The sequence below is a fragment of the Alligator mississippiensis genome, chromosome 3 (genome assembly GCF_030867095.1).
Source record: "Alligator mississippiensis isolate rAllMis1 chromosome 3, rAllMis1, whole genome shotgun sequence".
Classification (NCBI taxonomy): domain Eukaryota; kingdom Metazoa; phylum Chordata; order Crocodylia; family Alligatoridae; genus Alligator; species Alligator mississippiensis.
In genome coordinates this window covers 285496661-285515095 of record NC_081826.1, presented here as the reverse complement: position 1 = coordinate 285515095, position 18435 = coordinate 285496661, and the positions used below count along the sequence as shown (strand labels likewise).

Below are 18435 nucleotides of genomic sequence, written 5' to 3'. Positions count from 1 at the left end.
TTTCAACAACATTTTCCAGTAATCAGCAAAGTTTAATCAGATTCACATGCTATATTAAAACGTGCTCCATGACCAGGTTCTAGAGATTAATTTAATTTACAATATCATATGTTTCTCCCATGTTGCAGGTGCCATCAGAAATAAGAGCATCTGGTGCAAAAAGCATTTTTGTGCTTTATCACTAAAAAGTGATCCTCTTGATAATCTGCATGGGAGCAGATATGCGGAACTACTTACATAAGTACTTAAGAAACTAATGTTTCCATAAAGCTACATTAGTGTTGGTAAGAGTTTAGAATTGGGTCTAAAAGTCAGAATACTCATCTGCTCTACTAACAGGTTGGCGAGAGTGGCAATCAGGCAAGAGATGCTTTGGAGCAGCAGGTAGTGAGCGTGAGCTGGATGCTTGATGGGACAGAAACCATCTTTTTCCTTGAAAACTTTAGAAGAGCACCAGTGGTACTGAAGATTCAAGCACTTGTTATTTTTTTCATTTCTATGTCTGTGGGTATTCATATGTCTTGGAACAAAGGCAAGTCCTCCCCAAAAAACTGCTGCAGAGGTACAGAGCTCCCAGCCATTTCTGCTGATGAAGGGGATGTCCCTAGGCTGTCCCACGGCCACGTTGCTGTGGTTTTCAGCTTCTGTGTGGCAAGGCTGGTAATGTTGGGTTGGAGCCACCAAATTCTTGAATGCAGCCATCTGTTTTGCGCAGATGCATATGATTCCAAAAGATGTTAAGCGGCAGTGAATCAGGATGCAAACGTGTTCCCTGAGGTCCAAATACATCTTTATTTGTATTATTATAATTAATTACAGTTATTTCACCCCGCAAATAAATTTGAAACATGATAGTTCTAATACTCTACTTTGTATGTCCAATTTTAACATTTCTAAAGTACGAGGACAACACAAATTATTTTTCTATGCATGGACACCTGTTGGTTCTCAGTAAGTAATCAACACTTGGCTTTTACTGCAGAGTTGTGTATGTTGCAGCCAGTTCCAATGGTAATTGTTAGAAAGTGATAATCATTATTCAGTCTATGGCCTTTTTTCATTGTTTCCTAATCAACACAATGGCTTACTCAATACAAAAAAGTTCCTAATTATGACATTTATCCATGTCTCAACAGGGCAGGTTACAAGGGGAATTAGGTAAAGCCTGGGTGACATAATAGGAGTTATGCATGAGTTTGGGTATATACAATCCATATTTTGCTTTAGTCCATTTTTTAAATTATTTGTGTAATGTAATAATGGATCCAGGTAACTCTGACTGGAATCTAATGAAGATTTGAGGCAAGGAAGCATCTGGCATAAATGAGATGTGACTTAGGGCTGCATGAACTATTAGGCTGTTCACAGAAATAAAAAATTGATCTGTTTTTGTTGTGCTTAGATGAATAATATGAAAGTATCCAGAGGGAAGAGTAAGGAAAAAGCATACTTCATTAAAAAACTATAAATCAACTCATCTAAATGAAATTATGTGAGATGGACAGCCCGTTCTTGCTCAGAACAGTTCAAATATATTTCATCATCTAAGCTCTCCAAGAAAATATTGAAGGGAAAAACGCTGGAAAATTCAGAACATTACACTGTGTACTGCAGTCCCTTCAGTTCCCTCCTCATTTCTTCCTGCTTCCATTCTAGACTGAACCAGGCACAGCTTCTCTCCATGGCCTCTAGAACAAAATATAGTCCTTTTGGAGTTATTGATAGACAAGGATTTTTGTGACAGTTATTATTGGACTGACTGTATCCCCCTGCTATAGAGTTGGTCCTTAAAAAAAATCACAAAAAATCTTTGCCTTGTACATTTCCTTGACCAGCATGGCTAAACCAACACTCCCACCCTACTTCAAAATTATTCTCATTGGGCATGTCTACACAGGATGCTTTACTGTGCATTAGACCAATCTAATGCACAATAAAGCATCACCATTTACAAGTGCACAGCAATTACTGTGAACTAGATTACAGTGCCATTTGCTATTACCCACAGATACAGGTACTAGAAAATGGCAGTTTAAACTACTGCACCAAGGTGCACGTGTAGATGCTGACTGGGAGCAAATTGCTACTGGTCAGCCCAGGCAGGGAAATCAGGATGCCTGGCTAAGCCCCACCTCTGGGGGGAAGTGGAAGCAGTCCTGGCTCCAGGGGCAGCTCCTTCCTAGCCACACAGAGATCAGGGCTCTCCCCAAGCCCCAGGTGCCAGGGGGAACTCCCCTGGCTCTGGAGGAAGCTCCCAGCCATGCAGAGCTCAGGATTGCAGCCCGACTCGGCAGTGCTGGCTTGGGGTAATGCTCCGTGCTCAAGCAGCAGCAGCACCCTGATCTCTCCCCTCAATTTGCTTGCAGGTGGGGAAGGACCCTGACATGAACTTGCTGGATCAGTTTGTCATCAAGGAAGATAAGGAGGTGTTTGCCCACTTGGCAGCCTCGTACCTTGCTCCGGGGCTGGCTCTCAGTGAGCTCTGTCCTCTGTCTGTCTGGGAGCTCTGCATGGCTAGGAGCTCTGCATGGCTGGGAGCTTCCCCCCAGACCAGCCCCAATCTCCCCATGGCTAGCGGGGTGCTGCCCCCAGAACAAGGACCCCCTCTCCCCATGCCCCCGGATGCTCAGGGCCAGCCCTGATCTCTGTGTGGCTGGAAGGGAGCTGTCTCCAGAGCTGGGACAGCTCCCCTAACCCCCAAAGCCCAGATCTGACTCCCATGCCCCCTGTCAGCTCAGGGCTGCCCCTGGAGTCCCCTGCCAGCCTGGGGCTGACACCCAGGGGAGTCTGGAGCTCCACCTGGTTCATCCCAAGTTTACAGCCTTCTATGCACAGGTGAATTTCTTTCTTAGTGAATAAATATGGAAGATTTGCTTGGCTGTTCAATGACAGTTCATTGTGTTCAGACAGTGTAACTAATTTTAACGTTGATTTACTTATACTAGATACAGTTTTCAAGTGTAGGTCTTAAAAGAGGGACATGAATGGCTGGACTTGCTGGACCAGATAAAGAATAAGTAGTAGAGGGATATAGGAGGAAAGTGCAATGGCTACAAGCTCTTCTTGGAGAACAGGAAAATATATCCAAGTATTCACTAGTAGTTGCATTCCATCAAATGTGTATGCACTGAAAGAGTAGGAGAGAGAATATGTTTGTCTTCTAGTGTGGTGTAATGTAATAGCTAATGCAAATATTCTATTCATGGGATGATAAATACCATACCCCGCTAACATTTCCAAAGCAAAGCCAAGAGAAGATTCGTTCAACAGATGTCACCTCTTCAGTTTGTTTTTGTTTTATGATAGTTGTTTTTTTTAGTAAGTGTTTAGTCATTGCTGCATACAGTATGAAGTTAGTCTGTATCTGAAAAGAACAGGATCCATAAATGTTTCCTGTTTCTGTGAATCAGGCTTAATTCTAATTATTAGAGGCGTAGGCAGGAAACATGACTTCCGTGAGTGAGAAGCCCCCCTTAATTTAAGGGCTCAAGGGGAAGCAAACCATAGACTGCTGCATCTACTCACAGGCTGCTAGGACTGGAAGGGAAAAGTTACCCCCAAAATAAAACTATTTTACAAATTCACTTTTTCTCTAAAATCTGCCGCCACAGATATCATAGCAATTTATATAGCACCAGCAACCTGTAGAATGAATACATGTATGGGGGAACTAGAGGAGTTAATCCAACACTGCAAAGGTTACTAGGTTGAAAGATGCGATGAGAGATCTCTGGTCTGTGAAAGGTAGCCTGGCCTTACTGAAACAATTTGCTAACAGGGTTGGAGCTCATCTGTTCACAAGTAGTGAATGTTTCCATTTACAATGGGACTATAATGGGGATCATAGTCCCATTGTAAATGCAGCTAGTAAACAAATGCTAGAAAGGTGCAGATACCATAACTGTAAAGTGGCTGGTAAACCCTTGAAAATGGCACAAGGTTTGCTATTTCTATGCAACCATGAAAGGTTGTTTGTGGCTACTCTATTTATGCACATGGTGTTGGATACATGTCATTACAAATGAACAAATAACAGTAGAGGTCCTGCATGTTCAAACTGAATAGAGAATCAAATGCCACTTACTGGGAGCGTCTACACACGCACTTTACTGCAGAGTTGACTAATTAGCTCCACAGTAAAGTGTCACTATGTACATGTGCACCCTTATTAGGCCAGAATAAACTAATTAACCCTGCAATAAGATAGTCGGCAGCAGCAGTCCCTCGAAGTCAAGGATGACATTCAGCAGGCTTGATGGGTCCTCAGGCGAGTGAGGAGCCCAATTCTAGATGCATGCATTCTTCACCAATGGAGGCATGTTGTGCACAGGGGAGTGGGATTCACAGCCCCGGGTTGATCTCCTTCTCCTTCCTCTGCTGCTGCCATTCCACCTTGGTAATGAGTCGTTGGGCCTCAAAGTGGCGCATGCCTTGGTGGACCAGGTGGCACCATGCCAAATGGTCAACAGCTTGCTTCTCCCAGCTGTTGGTGTCAATGCCTCTGTGCTTGAGGGTGACTTTGAGTGTGTCTTTGTATCATTTCCTTTGGCCACCTTTTGAGTGTTACCCAATGGTTATTTACACTGCTGCAACACATGTGTAGATGGTAACCAGGGCTGGCTGGGGCATGAGGGTGCTACAATACTATCATCATGTCCCAGCCAGCCCTTCTGCAGCATGGTGAGCCAGGGCAGAGCAGCTCCTGAACCCTCAGCCTCCCTGCCAGCCTGGGCTGTACCACCCTGGCCCAACATGCTGTGGTCCTGGGCATACATGTAAATGCTGCATCGAGGAGTAGTAAACTCCTGCATGAATTGCACCAGAGTTTATTCAGGCACACTCATTGCATATGTAGATGCTCCTACTATTATCCACACTTCTTTCTGAAGGCTGGAAAGCTAAATCATTTCAATGTAAACATTACAGAATAGTACAAGAATTCTCTGACATGTGTCACAGTATGTTTTGCCCTCTGTTAGAAATTTAGCTTTTAAAATAGAGACTTTTACTCCCCCCAAGTAGCCCCATCTATGACAGTAGAGGCTACTCCACACAGTTACTGGTTAGCCTCATTGCTAGTAAGGGCTTCAGAAAAGAGTTAGTGAGCCTTCATAGTGAATATAGCATAGATGAATAAGTAGAGCCTATATGAATAACCTCCCCTTTTGGCTCAGCTTCATTTTGGGGTACTTCTAAATGGTAGTGCAAAAATACTGAATGAGACAGCTTGGGTACCAAAACATGGGGTTTATGGTACCACTCATGTTCTTATTATTAACATAACTACAGTAGCATGGGGTTCCACCTGTATATCAGTCATTATGATAGAACTGCTATATCTGCTGTGTATTTAAAAATATATTTATTTATTAATATTATAAGTATGCATAACTATAATTTATAAATACACTGATTGGGCCTGCACATGGTGATAAGCATGGTATACCTATATGGATTGTCTTATATATATAGTCCTGATCAACTCGAAGTGATAGATCAGAAAACTAGCTGCCAAATTCATCACTGACTTACATATGGAAAAGTATTGGTATCTGTTGATGTTTGCCTGTAGCATACCTAAGAGTGGGTAAGTGGGACACCAGCTCTGGGCACCAATTTTGAGGGGTCACAAGATTGGTGGTTTGCCACTGCCACCAGTGGCCTGACTGCTGCTCCTGCCCAGGATGCAAAACCTGCTTCTTACACTTCTGAAATGTACTTATTGAGATCACTAGTGAAAGCAGCCAGAATTAGCTTTGCTGAAGTTATGCTGTATTTTGTCTTGTTTGCCTTTTCTGTGCACAATGCTGATCTAACTGTGACTGAACAATACCTGTGTCCTCTTTTTGGTCTCCATGAAAATGTCTTGGAATTGTAGAGGTTGGTGGGCCTTAAGCTTTGGCTATCCTGCCACTTACTTCTCTGTACTAAACCAACTAAAAACAATGGGAGAGAATAGAAATGCAGAAATGGCCAGACTGGATCATACCTAAGCTAATATCCTGTTTGGGGGTATAGACAGAGGGGTGCTGAATAATGCCAGTATGTAGCTGCTACCTCAGCATATTCCTGTGGCAATAGAAATGTAGCAAAACCATTGTAACTTTAACACTTTTTCATTCAGAATTAGTATGATGTGTGATATTTATAAATACATTCATTGGGCCTGCAAGTGGTGAGAAGGATGTTATGCCTATATGGATTGTCTTATATATATAGTCCTGATCAACTCGAAGTGATCTGGACCAGTCTGCCATCCTGCTCAGATATTACTATGATGTCTGAGCAGCTCCTATTAGTTCTTAGCATTGGGCTCACAAAAAAATACATTGAACTATGCTATCACAAGGGACACTTAACTTATAACAATACTAAGGCTGAATAGTCCCACAATAGAAGTGTTTCTTTGTATATCCAATTTTAGCACTCAAATGTTTTCACGAAGCATGAGAGAGATACAGAGACACAGAGAGAGGGAAAAACAACAGTATGTAAAGTAAGATCTACATTTATTTCTTCTTTGCTGTTATTCTTCATGCTTTTCCAATGCTTTGTCACTCTCTTTCACTCATCTTATTATTAAAATAGATACATTTGGCTGGCCATTGGGTGTCCCAGTTAATAGAAGAGTGATGCAAGTTCATTTACTGTGGCAACAAACTTTTCTTTGCAGCCTTACCTGTGGCAGGGATGTAGAAAGCATGTTGTAACTCCAGCTGAGGCATCCCCACTGCATTGAATGTCAAGCTTCAGCCCTGCTTCCATCCTGACATAACATTTAGCTTAAGTTTAAAGGTTTTTTATATGGTTGGGAGATGAGCTATAGGCAAACCTCCAGCTCAAGCTAACAATGCTGTAGAGGATTGATAAGCAGTGTTCAGTTTTTCTGTAGTAGCTAGCTCATCATCATAATACCACCATGGGTTACAACTTTCCTACAAACCAGTGTATAACACAGGATGTGGTAATCTCCCGTGGAGATTACAGATAACATTTGAATACACAGCTATTAAACCTATAGCATCTCACAAACTGAGACTAGTCATGTGTTCCTAGACTGACCTGCAAGGATCTCCCTTCTGCTTGTCATCTTTCTACCTGTCCCCTTCCTTTAAAGGACACCATGCAGCACTCCTTAAGAAACAGGAACCTGTCTTCCTTGAAATCATCTCTTGAATATTCACAGAATTTAAAACCAGAAGGGGCCACTAATTTATCTAGTCAGTTCTACTATCTATCACAGGGGGCGCATCTACACATGATGCTACGTTGCTATAGCATCGGCGGGCAAAAACCGTGATGTCGCAGCTACGTCACCATAGCGACAGACTCCCTTGGTATAGCATATCGCTGTGGTGATATAGCGGGTAAAAATAAGCATGCATCACACAGACGGCACAGTACAGGCTGTTACTGCACTGTCGTTTAGTACTTCCTTTTGGACAGGCTTGAGTTTCCTAAGGAGTGCTGCATGGTGTCCTTTAAAGAAAGCCTTCCTAAAGGAAGTACTAAATGATGGCGCAGTAACAACGGCACCGTTGGGGCATCTGTAGATGTGCCTGGGCTGGCAGACCTGCTGTATAGCACATATTGTACTGAGAAAAACAGCTTGCCTTATTTAACCACATTTAGCTAAAGGGTATGTCTCTGAAAGGCCTCCAGTCTCAATTGGAAACAAGCTAGTGATGCGAGCAATGTCTGTTCCTTTGGTAGATTACTAAAATGGCTAATTACACTTTCTGTAAAATTTATACCTTCTTTCTATTATGAATTGGTCTAACTTCAGCTTCTAGCCATTAGTTCATGTTACACCATTTTTCACTAGGTTACAGGGTAGCCAGTATTTTCTTCCTGTGAATGTAGTTCTACACTGTAATCACATCTGGCTGTTTTTGATAAGCTAAATAAGCTGACTTCATTAAGTCTCTCATCGTAAGGCATTTTCTTCCACCCTCTAATCACTTTTATATCTCTTTTCTGTAACTTCTATCTGATTTATCTTTTAAAAGGTAGATACCAGCTTATATGCCACATTACTTTATCACCAATGCTATATACAGAGGTAAAATGGCATCTCTTCCCCTACTTCTTTATACATCCAAGTATTGCACTCAGATATATTTTCAGGATAGGGAAAAATTAATGGACAGGTTTGCTAATCGACTTCAGGTTTTTTAATCTGACCATTTGAGGTAAACTGTATCAACAGTTCTGGGAGCAGGGATGGGAATCCAGGATTCCCCCTTCCCAGTGTACACACTAGCCATTGAGCAACACAGTCCTGCTCCCTCTTGTGCTTCCGACTTCTGGCTTCATGAGCCTCCATTCCTGTCTGCCAGATAGCACAGCTTCCAAAGGAAAAGTGGGGATTGCTTGAACTAGGTTATTATATCAAAGGCAGATATCTCCATTTTAAAAAAGAAACTTTTTTTTTTTCAGAGAATAGCTGTAGTATCAGCTCTCAGGGGAGGGTTTAGGCTTGGGATGTGGAGCAGACAGAAAGCTTCTGGAAGCAGAGTTAGGTGCCTAAACTGCAGAAAGGGACTAGGTCTTTACAAACGCTCCTCTGCAAAGCATTACGTATGGGCTAGCTGTTGGCAGTCCCCTGCACTGGCTTCTGGTCATTTTGGATCCCAGTCTGAGGCATCAAACTTTCCCCATGCACTTCATAGGGAGTTTAGGCTCCTGCATGGACTCTTGGTTACAATCTAGGGGTCTGAAAGTTAGACACTGTGGCACCAGAGTCTTTTATTGGATCTGAGCCCAACTCCCTTCTTGTTACTATTCTTTACTCTGTTTACTCTGTACAACTCAGACCTACTCAAACAGAAAAGCTGGAGAGACCCACCCTAAATAGCCTGATGGCTTTGGCATTCATCCTGTATGTGGGATACTGACACACAGACCAGGAACTTGCCCGGGGAGCCTACATTATAGTGGGTGCACCAGCCACTGGATTGACTCTTCTTTGATCTATAAACTTTTCTCCTTGTTTATCTTTTTCCCCTCCACACTGAGAGGTCTTGATTTCAGTAGTGTAACTAGGGCAGGGGAAAAGGGGCCAACCCTGTGTGTGACTTGGGGTGCCAGTATAGCCTCTCTCCTCCCCAGGAAGCATTGCCATAGCAAAGGCTGCTCTGTGCAGCCTAGATATAGGAAGCCAGGCAGACACAGCTCCGTGCCCCATAGAGTATCTGTGGGGGAGGGAGATGATGAGCAAGGCATGTGGCATGCACCCTCCCGGCCCCGATCTTTGCCAAGGAGGTGCAGCTCTGCTCCAAGAAGTGTATCTGGAAGTGGGGGAGTGGATGGGGCACCAGGAGTGGCCTGGTGGAGTGTGCACCAACTGAGTTGCTGCACCAGCATGAAGCCGGCCCATCCTGCAGCTACAGCAGCCCAGGTCACACTGATACAGCAGGAGCTCCAGCAGCTGCTGCCCAAGCACAGAGAGCAGGGGCAGGTAAGAGTCCACTCCTCCTTTCCCCAGCTCTCATCCTGCTCTCCCATGGCCAGCACAATCCCCTTCCCCTCTCCTTCCTACCCAGCCTGAGCACTAAAATGTCTTGCCACACCTCTGCTTGATTTCATGCTGATGTGGAATTGGAGAAATTATGAAACACCAAAAATGTTCATAATGTGAGAAAACACTTTCCCAACTAGTTCTAGTTCCATTTTCTCACCCTATTCCTTTGGATGTCTTTGATCAAGGAAATAAAGGTTTACCATTTGCTCTCCCTAAGTACAACAGGGCAATTTAAAGCATCTTGCTTTGGATCCAAAACTGTGAGTTCAAGCTTCAGACCAAAGGCTGCTCCTGTCAAACCAACCATAAATGCATACTCGGTTGCTAGGCTAGTGAGTCAGTTTGGGCAAGATGTGATGGAATCCACGTCACTCCCTTGTTTGCTGTTAGGTTCAGAAACTTGCATTCTTTAACCATACTACCATGGTTGGGTGGATCTTTGACCTGCTGCTCTGCTCTTACTCAGCATGTTGAGTATGTGTCTTATAATGGGTAGCAAGCCATGAGAAAGTTTATTGGCTGTATTTTATGTTGACAGAGCTTTGTTCTTTGAGTTGGGTGTTAATCATGAAATGGATGGTAGGCATAGCTCAACTTCTGAAAGAAAGCAAAGATATTATATTTTCTCACATATATCACACACCCAAATATAATACACACTTTATTTTTGAAAGGCATTATGAAGATTTTTCCCCCCCAGTATCATGGCTGTAGCTAGCAGAAGGCAGGGTAAAGCAAAGACAGAGCCTATTCTTCAGCTGACTCACCCTCCCTTTCCTGTTTAAATAAAACTGAAGACTGGTCTCCAGGAGTAGACCTATTACAGTAACAAAAAAACAAAAAAGCAAAAGCTAAAAGAGTGTGAAATAAAAAAAGAAATCAGAAGCCATAGCAGACAAAAAAAAATGGCCTAAGAAAAGTTTACTTGATTAGTGGAATGGCCATTAAAAAGGAGAATTGATTGTTAACACCTGTGAAGTAAAAAAACAATGGGCTATTGACTCCCTCAGCTGCCTGTAATAGTAGAGCTGCTGCCCTGCGAATCAGGAATCAAAGCAGGATGCTTTTATCTCAGGCAAAAATCAACTTTTAGGAGGCTGATCTTGGGAAATAAGGTGTGCACTTTATGAGAAAAATATGGTATTATTCTACGTTACCAAGATTTGATACAAGTTTGGTACTCTCTTGTTTTTGATTGTTGAAAGTTACTTACATTGGACATAATGACCAGAGGTTATAGGATTAATTACTTACAGTAAGAAAAAATTGCCACTGCATTTTAGGTCTCCTGCATGAATAGTTTCGTGTCCGTTGTTTTAGCTCTCTGTTATATACCATACCTGACACTTGTCCTTTGGCAAGTTAACAGCTCTAGTAGTAAAAAAGCCAATGCAAAAATAACTTACATTTAGCCAGAATGACTTGTGAAACCATTATAAACATGAAACTGAATCTGGACTAGACTGGTAGAAAAAATACCCATCCAGGCACACTAAGTGAACTTTCTGTATAGATATTGTGCTGGTAAAATGATCAGTGCAGTCCAATTGGGTACATAAAATGCCTTAAACTGCTGCAGATAACCTAGAGCAGCTGATTGCATTTTAAGCCTACCATGGTCAGAAAAAACAGACTTTAACAAAGGGCAGAGTGTGTATTTAGCAGTTAGTAGTGCATGAAGTTGAGTCACAAGGAAGATTTGCCTGGGGTAAGTTCCTTACATCCGTGTGCAGACACACAGGACACGCCTTCTTCTCATACAAGCCTTTCCGATAGCAGCCTGGTCAGGCTGGTTCCAGGGGGTGGTGCTACGAGCAACTTCAGTTCCTTCCCTGTCCTGACAGCTGGAGAAAGCCATAATCACCCAGGACTGTACGAGTGGTTCTGCACTTTTAAACATTTTCAAAGGAACCTGGGCTGCTTTGGGAGGTTTGTTTTTGAGGAGCTGAAAGGGGATAGTCCCTCGGAAAGGTAAAGCAAACCTCACCGCCTGAAATCCAACACCAAATCCTCAGCAGCACAGAAGTTCATACCCTGGTGAGTTTGGCAGGGGGGCGGAGAGAGGGAGGAAGCGAGCATTAGTTCTGGAGACTATTCACAGCCGTGCAGCATGTGCATAACTGAGTGCTAACTGTGTCAGAAGTGAGTGCTGCAGGTAGAGAGTGCAGGGCCTGAGCATGGCAAACATCGTTCCTCCTATTTTTGTCTCCTCTTACCTGTTGTCATTTCAGATTATACTTTTCAAAGTGATGCTTTACAAGAGCATGTAGAGTTCTGTGCCAGGGAAATATATGCAGAGGCGAGACACCAGGAACCTGTTCTTTGATGTCTTCTGTGGTGTTTGTATATCCAACAGCTGGTTGTAAAAGTCTCAAGGCATCAGCGCTTCCATTTTACAGCTGCTAAACATTACATGTGTGCTTTCTGAATAGCTTGTCAGGCAGCCCAAGACAGGTCCAGATAAAAGTTGTTTAAACCAACTTTTATCTGGACTTTTATCTTTTAAGGGAGGTGGTTTCAACAACTCAAGTTGTTAAAACAACTTAAAACATTCGTTAAAAAGTCTAGTGGTAATTTTGTTCTTTGAGAAGCATGTCATTTTTTCTTGCTTCAGTGTTTGATTTGTTTTTTTGTGTGATTTTTATAATTACCCTCAATTTTGTGCTGTGTTTAGAAGCTGCTGTTGGTAGTTACGTGCGCGTTATCTTCAGCGCTTAATCAATGAATTTTGTCATGGCAGACAGTGGGTTTTGTTTCTTGGTTGCAGTGAAACTCCGCTTTAGGATATTAGAGTATATTCTGTCCTCACAGGAGCAGAACTGGGCCCCTGAATTCCAATTTATTAAAAATGTGGGAAGCTTAAGGGCTAGGTCCTACTATTGGCCACTTCTAATTCACACTGCTTTAAGGAAGTCAATGGAGATGCAACAGTTTTTATACAGGTGTAAAAGGAACAGAATTTGGCCCTGGGGTTTTGTCACATACAATTTGAGTGTCACCAACAGTGGCTTGCTCATCAACATTGACACATTTTCCCTTTCTTGCTAAAACCTTGCCCTCTCCCCATGTGGTATCTGGACTAAAACCCTAGTGCTGCACCATCCACGTACGAAAAGTTTTCTTGGAGGACCGGGAGGATTCCAGGCAATCAGCAGCAAGTTGCTTTACATTAATGAGAAGGTTATATTGATCCTGCTACACTGAAAAGCTATTTGAGCTTCATCATTACTGCTCATGAGGGGTCCATTGACAATTTCAATACAAATTGGATTACCACCTTCTCCAGGCAGCTGTCAGGAAGTGGACACTCTTGAAGCTGACATGCACCAAATGTTAATTTATCCTTCATCCTCCCTCTCCTTTTTGTTAGATGGCCTTTTGTTGCTAAGCAAAATAGTTGCTTTCCAAATAAAAGATATACCGCAATTCAGTGATTTAAGTAGTAACCCTAAAGTGTTGGTTTTGTTCCTGTTAGGATGCATTAATACCATTTAGGAAATAGAAATAAGGAGTGGCAAACAAGGGAGGGAAGATTTATGGGTTTTAGTTTGCAACACAACCAGTTTGTATGTTGTATGAATCTGATTTCTCTCTCTTGGAGGTAGAGGTGGACACCTTGAAGTGCATTTAACTAAATTAATGAAGTTAAACGTTATATAAATTGCCTTGATGGACTTCTGTTTTGGAGAGGGCAAATGACTGGAATGGAATTCTCCAGGGATCATTGTCAACCTAAATCTGTAAAAACTCCATGAATACCTATACTCTCAGGGTGTCAAATACTGGTATCACTCATCGCTCCAAAGCTCCATCGATGTGGGAGTCACTGAGACTAGTGTGATATGAAATGCACAAAAAGCTCGCTCTCTCTCGCACACACTCAACAACAACCACCGTCTAAATATAAAATACTCATGTTTTTCATTTAAAACTTGCTAATTCAGAAATATCATTGCCATAATAGATCAGCTTAATGTAAATTGACCTGATTTCACATAAGGCCACACTTGATGGCTTAGTCTATGAAAGCATAGCAAAGCAGAACTTTTGCAGAATGAGGTTAAAAGTAGCCTGGCTTGGTTTGTTGATACTGTGTGAACTAGGCTGTCTGTTTGTGTCTGTCCTGTACTCGGTATTACAAGTTCCTTTTAAACTGATTTTATAAATCAGGCTTGGAAGAGAAAATACAGTCACCAAGCAAAAAATAAATCGGACTTGCTGGCATTGTGAGAAGGGCTGAATTTTGCTATCACTGCCATTTATGTCAGCAAGTATGTGCCGCAAGACAGAAAGGAGTTTCCATTCTTGATTTCAGACTTCTGAATAACATGGGAAGACCATTTCTACTTGGTTCAACCCCCTCCCTCCCCCCATCAGCAAAACTGCGGCACTTCAGGTTGGTGCAATACTTTCAGAATCAGGCATAACGTGCCAATAGTTAAGAAGCTGATGCCGGTAGCTTTGTAGACTTTGGTGTTTGCAGATTCAGCTCCATCATGGCATTCAGAAAGTTTGAACAGCTGGGGAGATAAGTGACAGCTCTCATGGCCCTCACCTTACATTGGTCTTCAAAGACACCGCAACATATTGCAACCTACTGACAAGTCAGGGTGAAGCAAGCCATTTTAATGTATGTATACTCCCTTATAGCTAAACTTTCCTAAGACAGACCCAGGACTGTCCAACCTAGGAAAAGAGAAAAATAGAGGACATAAAGGCATCCGGTTTTGTATCAATAGAGGACAGAGGACAACCGGACTGTCCTCTATGATGGCCACCCTAGTCACCAGAGTGATCGAGGAGTGTGAAGCCAGGGGGAGACCAGGGGCCACAGATGAACCCCTCACAGGCTTCATGTGGCCTGCACGCTGCCAGCTGAACAGCTCTGGGCAGACCTATCCAGATATAAAATATAACCACTACAACAGGATTTGCATTTAGATGTTGTAATTGCTGTTTACTCAATCACATAAATACAGACCATTGGTATATATTGCCTCAGATTTTTTCTTGTGTATAAATCCTTTACTTTTGCCAACTGTTAGTGTGGCTTTTAGACATGCAGAAGTACATTCATTTGTAGTGTGAAAAATGTCACTGCCTTTTGTTTCTAGGACCACTCCCTATAAGCACACACACATTTCTAGGAACCCTCCCTACGAGTAGGTGACAGCTCCTGTTTCTCCCTTGGAGCTGATGTTGAGGAGACCTGCACATACATAACTTGCTCCTCAGAATCACAGGATCTGAAGAGATTTTGAGGGTCATTTAGTCCAATCCCTAAAACAAATGCAGGTTTTGCTTTTTTTAAACCATCCCAGACAGCTGTTCTTCCAACATCTGGAAACTTCCAGTGAATGGATTCCAAAACTTCCCTAGGCAGCTTGTTGCAGTGCCTGATTTTCATACAGTTTGGAAGTGTTGCCTGAGGTCTGATCCAAGAGGTGGGGTTTTTTGGCTGTAGTTTAAACTGTTGCCAGTTGTCTCATGCTTCATGGCGAAGGGGAACAATGTTTCTCCATTCTTCTTTTGGCAAACTTTCAAATACTTGAGATCTGCTAGTGTTTCCTCCCCTCTCTAGTGTCTCTACATCTTTCTTAAAATTCAGTGCCCTAAACTGGACAGTGTACACCAGCTGAGGCTTAACCAATGTCCAGCAGAGTGGTACTGTCACCTCCTGCATCTTGCATACAATGATTCTGTTAATGCAACACCAGTCTGTATTTGCTTTTTTGTAATGCCATCAAATTGCACCTTCATATTGAGTGTATGCCACCAGAACCCCCAAATCCTTCCCAAAAAACAATTATCCCTTACTGTATTTGTGAATTTGTTTTTTCTCCCCTCTGTGTAGTGCCTTTCACGTTGTTTTTATTTCATTGTTTATCTCCAATGTATCAAGACCCCTTTGAGCTTTAACCTTATCTTCCAAGGTGTTTTCAACCCTTCCCACTCTGGTTGTGTCTGCAGACTGGATCTCAGTATGATCTCTACTCATGAATCCAAATCATTAATAAAAATGTTAAGCAGTGCCAGATCCAGAATAGACCCCTGGGGAATCCCACTTGTGACCTCCTATCAGCCTGTCATTGATCCATTTTTAGTTACTCTTTACTAGTGGTTATTTAACCAATGATGTATCCACTTAATGTCCACCAGGGTGTGGACAGACATAACACTTGAACCATTCCAAGAACGACACCAATTAGAAACCAATTCACAACTGGCCCTGTACAGAAGTGTTCGTACGTACACTGCTAAGGATTCTTTGCAGGATCCTCATTAGGGATTGCACTGCTGTTGAAACATCATCAGGGAGTGGCAGAGTACACAGACCATCGTGTCTTCCACTAAGGAGTGGAAGGATTGCCAGATGATGGGGGCCTGCTTGGCATGCTCTGAGGGCCTCCCAAGACCTCCACTGCTTTTCAAGTCCTGTCTTGAAAATTTTCATTTTCATTTCCCTGCTAGAGAACTTGTGCCAGGCTCACCTGGGATGAGTCCCATAGGAACCACAGGCTGGGGGGGACAGCCACCCAGCTCCTGGCAGGGGCAGAGCCAGACGGAGTGCAACAGTGCCATTGCAGCCCCTTTCAGGCCATGCCACAGGACTACCAGTCCTCAGAGCAGAGTCTCTTCCCTCCTTTCTTCCATCCTCAGCAGCATAGCCTCACCTCTCCCAAGACCCGCCCACCACTGCCACTGCTGCTGTCCCTTGTAACAGGCTGGTTTTGAAGCCCCTTGGTGGCTGTACTACATCCATGCCCCTCCCCAGCCCCCTGATCTGGTTCCTCTCTCCTACCAGCCACACCTTGATGTTAGAATTAAAATCCTGTTTTAGGAGGCAGCTATGCATAACCAGGGCCCAAGCATGGTTGCTTTGGCTCCCTGCTACTTGTCCCCAGGCTACTAGTCTCACTAAACTATCTGGGGATCTGTCCTTCTCTTTCCTTCATCCTTTCCATCTTTGACTGGGGTTTCTCCCCACCTTGCTTCATCCTTGGATCCTGGATTCTCCTGTGTTTGAGCCCAGCTGTGACTTCTGCCTACCTTCTTCCCGGAAACATGAATGCACACAGTGCTGTGCACTGTGCTCTGCAGCTTCCATAACTTCCTCCACAGCTGCCCCAGTCCAATGGGTATTACTAACAAACGAGCAGAGGAAGAGAGCGAGAGAAACAAGTGAAAAGCAGACCCCTATCAGGTTCACAAAACAGTCCTCAGGGTACACCCACTCCCACAGGGCCCTCCAAGGATAACATAAGCAGTCCCCTGGGAGCACTCACTCCAGCCCCTCCTGAGCTAACACAAACAGTTTCCAGTGCTGCCCTTGTACTCTCACACCACAGAGACTGCTCCTCTCAGGCTGCAACCCCTCTTGGTGGGCTTGCATTTGTCTTTGTCTCTCTGAACAGTTCAATCCATCTCTCCCACTGGGACCAGATCCCTTCCTCTGCTCTGGGGGAGAGTTTATATCCCAGTCAGCCCTCCCTCTTGGGCAGGCTTCTGGCTCACCTGATCCAGGTAATGCTAATCTCCCTTTCTCATCTCACTGCAGTTTTTTTGTAGCAGACTGCTTGCAAACTAGGCTCCACAAGGAGCAAGTCTATAGCCCAGGCCAGTCATTTCTCTTCAGGTATTCTCTGCTCTCACCCGTACCGGGCAGCTTGTGCCTTCCTGCTCAGCAAAGGCAGCCAGGACCTCTACCTCTACCACTCTGGCTGTTCAAGTAAACCTTCTCTTTGCTGCAGGCAGTCCTTTCCTATTCAGGCTACAAAAGTTTGGGTTTTAAAGTAGCCTTGCTGAGTTTTCTTCCCTGGCCCTCTTCTCCCTGTAACAGGGCTAAGGTTCCCTGTTACATCCCCACTGTCCCTGGCTGATTAGTTCTGGGGGCGGAAGGGGGAAAGTGAGGTGCAGAGCCACTCATAGATTCATAGATTCATAGTTTCATAGATGTTAGGGTCGGAAGGGACCTCAATAGATCATCAAGTCCGACCCCCTGCATAAGCAGGAAAGAGTGCTGGGTCTAAATGACCCCAGCTAGATACTCGTCTAACCTCCTCTTGAAGACCCCCAGGGTAGGGGAGAGTACCACCTCCCTTGGGAGCCTGTTCCAGACCTTGGCCACTCGAACTGTGAAGAAGTTCTTTCTAATGTCCAGTCTAAATCTGCTCTCTGCTAGCTTGTGGCCATTGTTTCTTGTAACCCCCGGGGGCACCTTGGTGAATAAATCCTCACCAAATCCCTTCTGTGCCCCCGTGATGAACTTATAGGCAGCCACAAGGTCGCCTCTCAACCTTCTCTTGCGGAGGCTGAAAAGGTCCAGTTTCTCTAGTCTCTCCTCGTAGGGCTTGGTCTGCAGGCCCTTGACCATACGAGTTGCCCTTCGCTGTACCCTCTCCAGGTTATCCGCATCCTTCTTGAAGCGCGGCGCCCAGAATTGCACGCAGTACTCCAACTGCGGTCTGACCAACGCCCTATAGAGGGGAAGTATCACCTCCCTGGACCTATTTGTCATGCATCTGCTGATGCACGATAAAGTGCCATTGGCTTTTCTGATGGCTTCGTCACACTGCTGGCTCATGTTCAACTTGGAGTCCACTAGGACTCCAAGATCCCTTTCCACCTCCGTGCCACCCAGCAGGTCATTCCCTAGGCTGTAGGTGTGCTGGACATTTTTCCTCCCTAGGTGCAGCACTTTGCATTTCTCCTTGTTGAACTGCATCCTGTTGTTTTCTGCCCACTTGTCCAGCCTATCCAGGTCTGCCTGCAGCTGTTCCCTGCCCTCCGGCGTGTCCACTTCTCCCCATAGCTTTGTGTCATCTGCAAACTTGGACAGAGTACATTTCACACTCCTGCTTCTCCATCTGGGCTCAGCCAGGCACAGCAGCAGTGGTGGGTGGGTTGCTCCC

General features: G+C 44.0%; 1 protein-coding gene across 2 annotated transcripts in view; it reads left to right on the top strand.

Moving 5' to 3' along the window:
* Window positions 1-18435, top strand: part of RAB27B (RAB27B, member RAS oncogene family) — a 224569-nt gene that overhangs the window by 151019 nt on the left and 55115 nt on the right. Inside the window, exon 1 of one of the 2 annotated variants that reach the window (XM_006269651.4) lies at window positions 11336-11560. The exons of the other annotated variant lie outside the window; for it this stretch is intronic. The gene's annotated coding sequence lies outside the window, so the exon portion shown is untranslated. Of the gene's footprint in view, window positions 1-11335; window positions 11561-18435 lie in introns of those variants that run through there. 2 annotated transcript variants of the gene reach the window in all.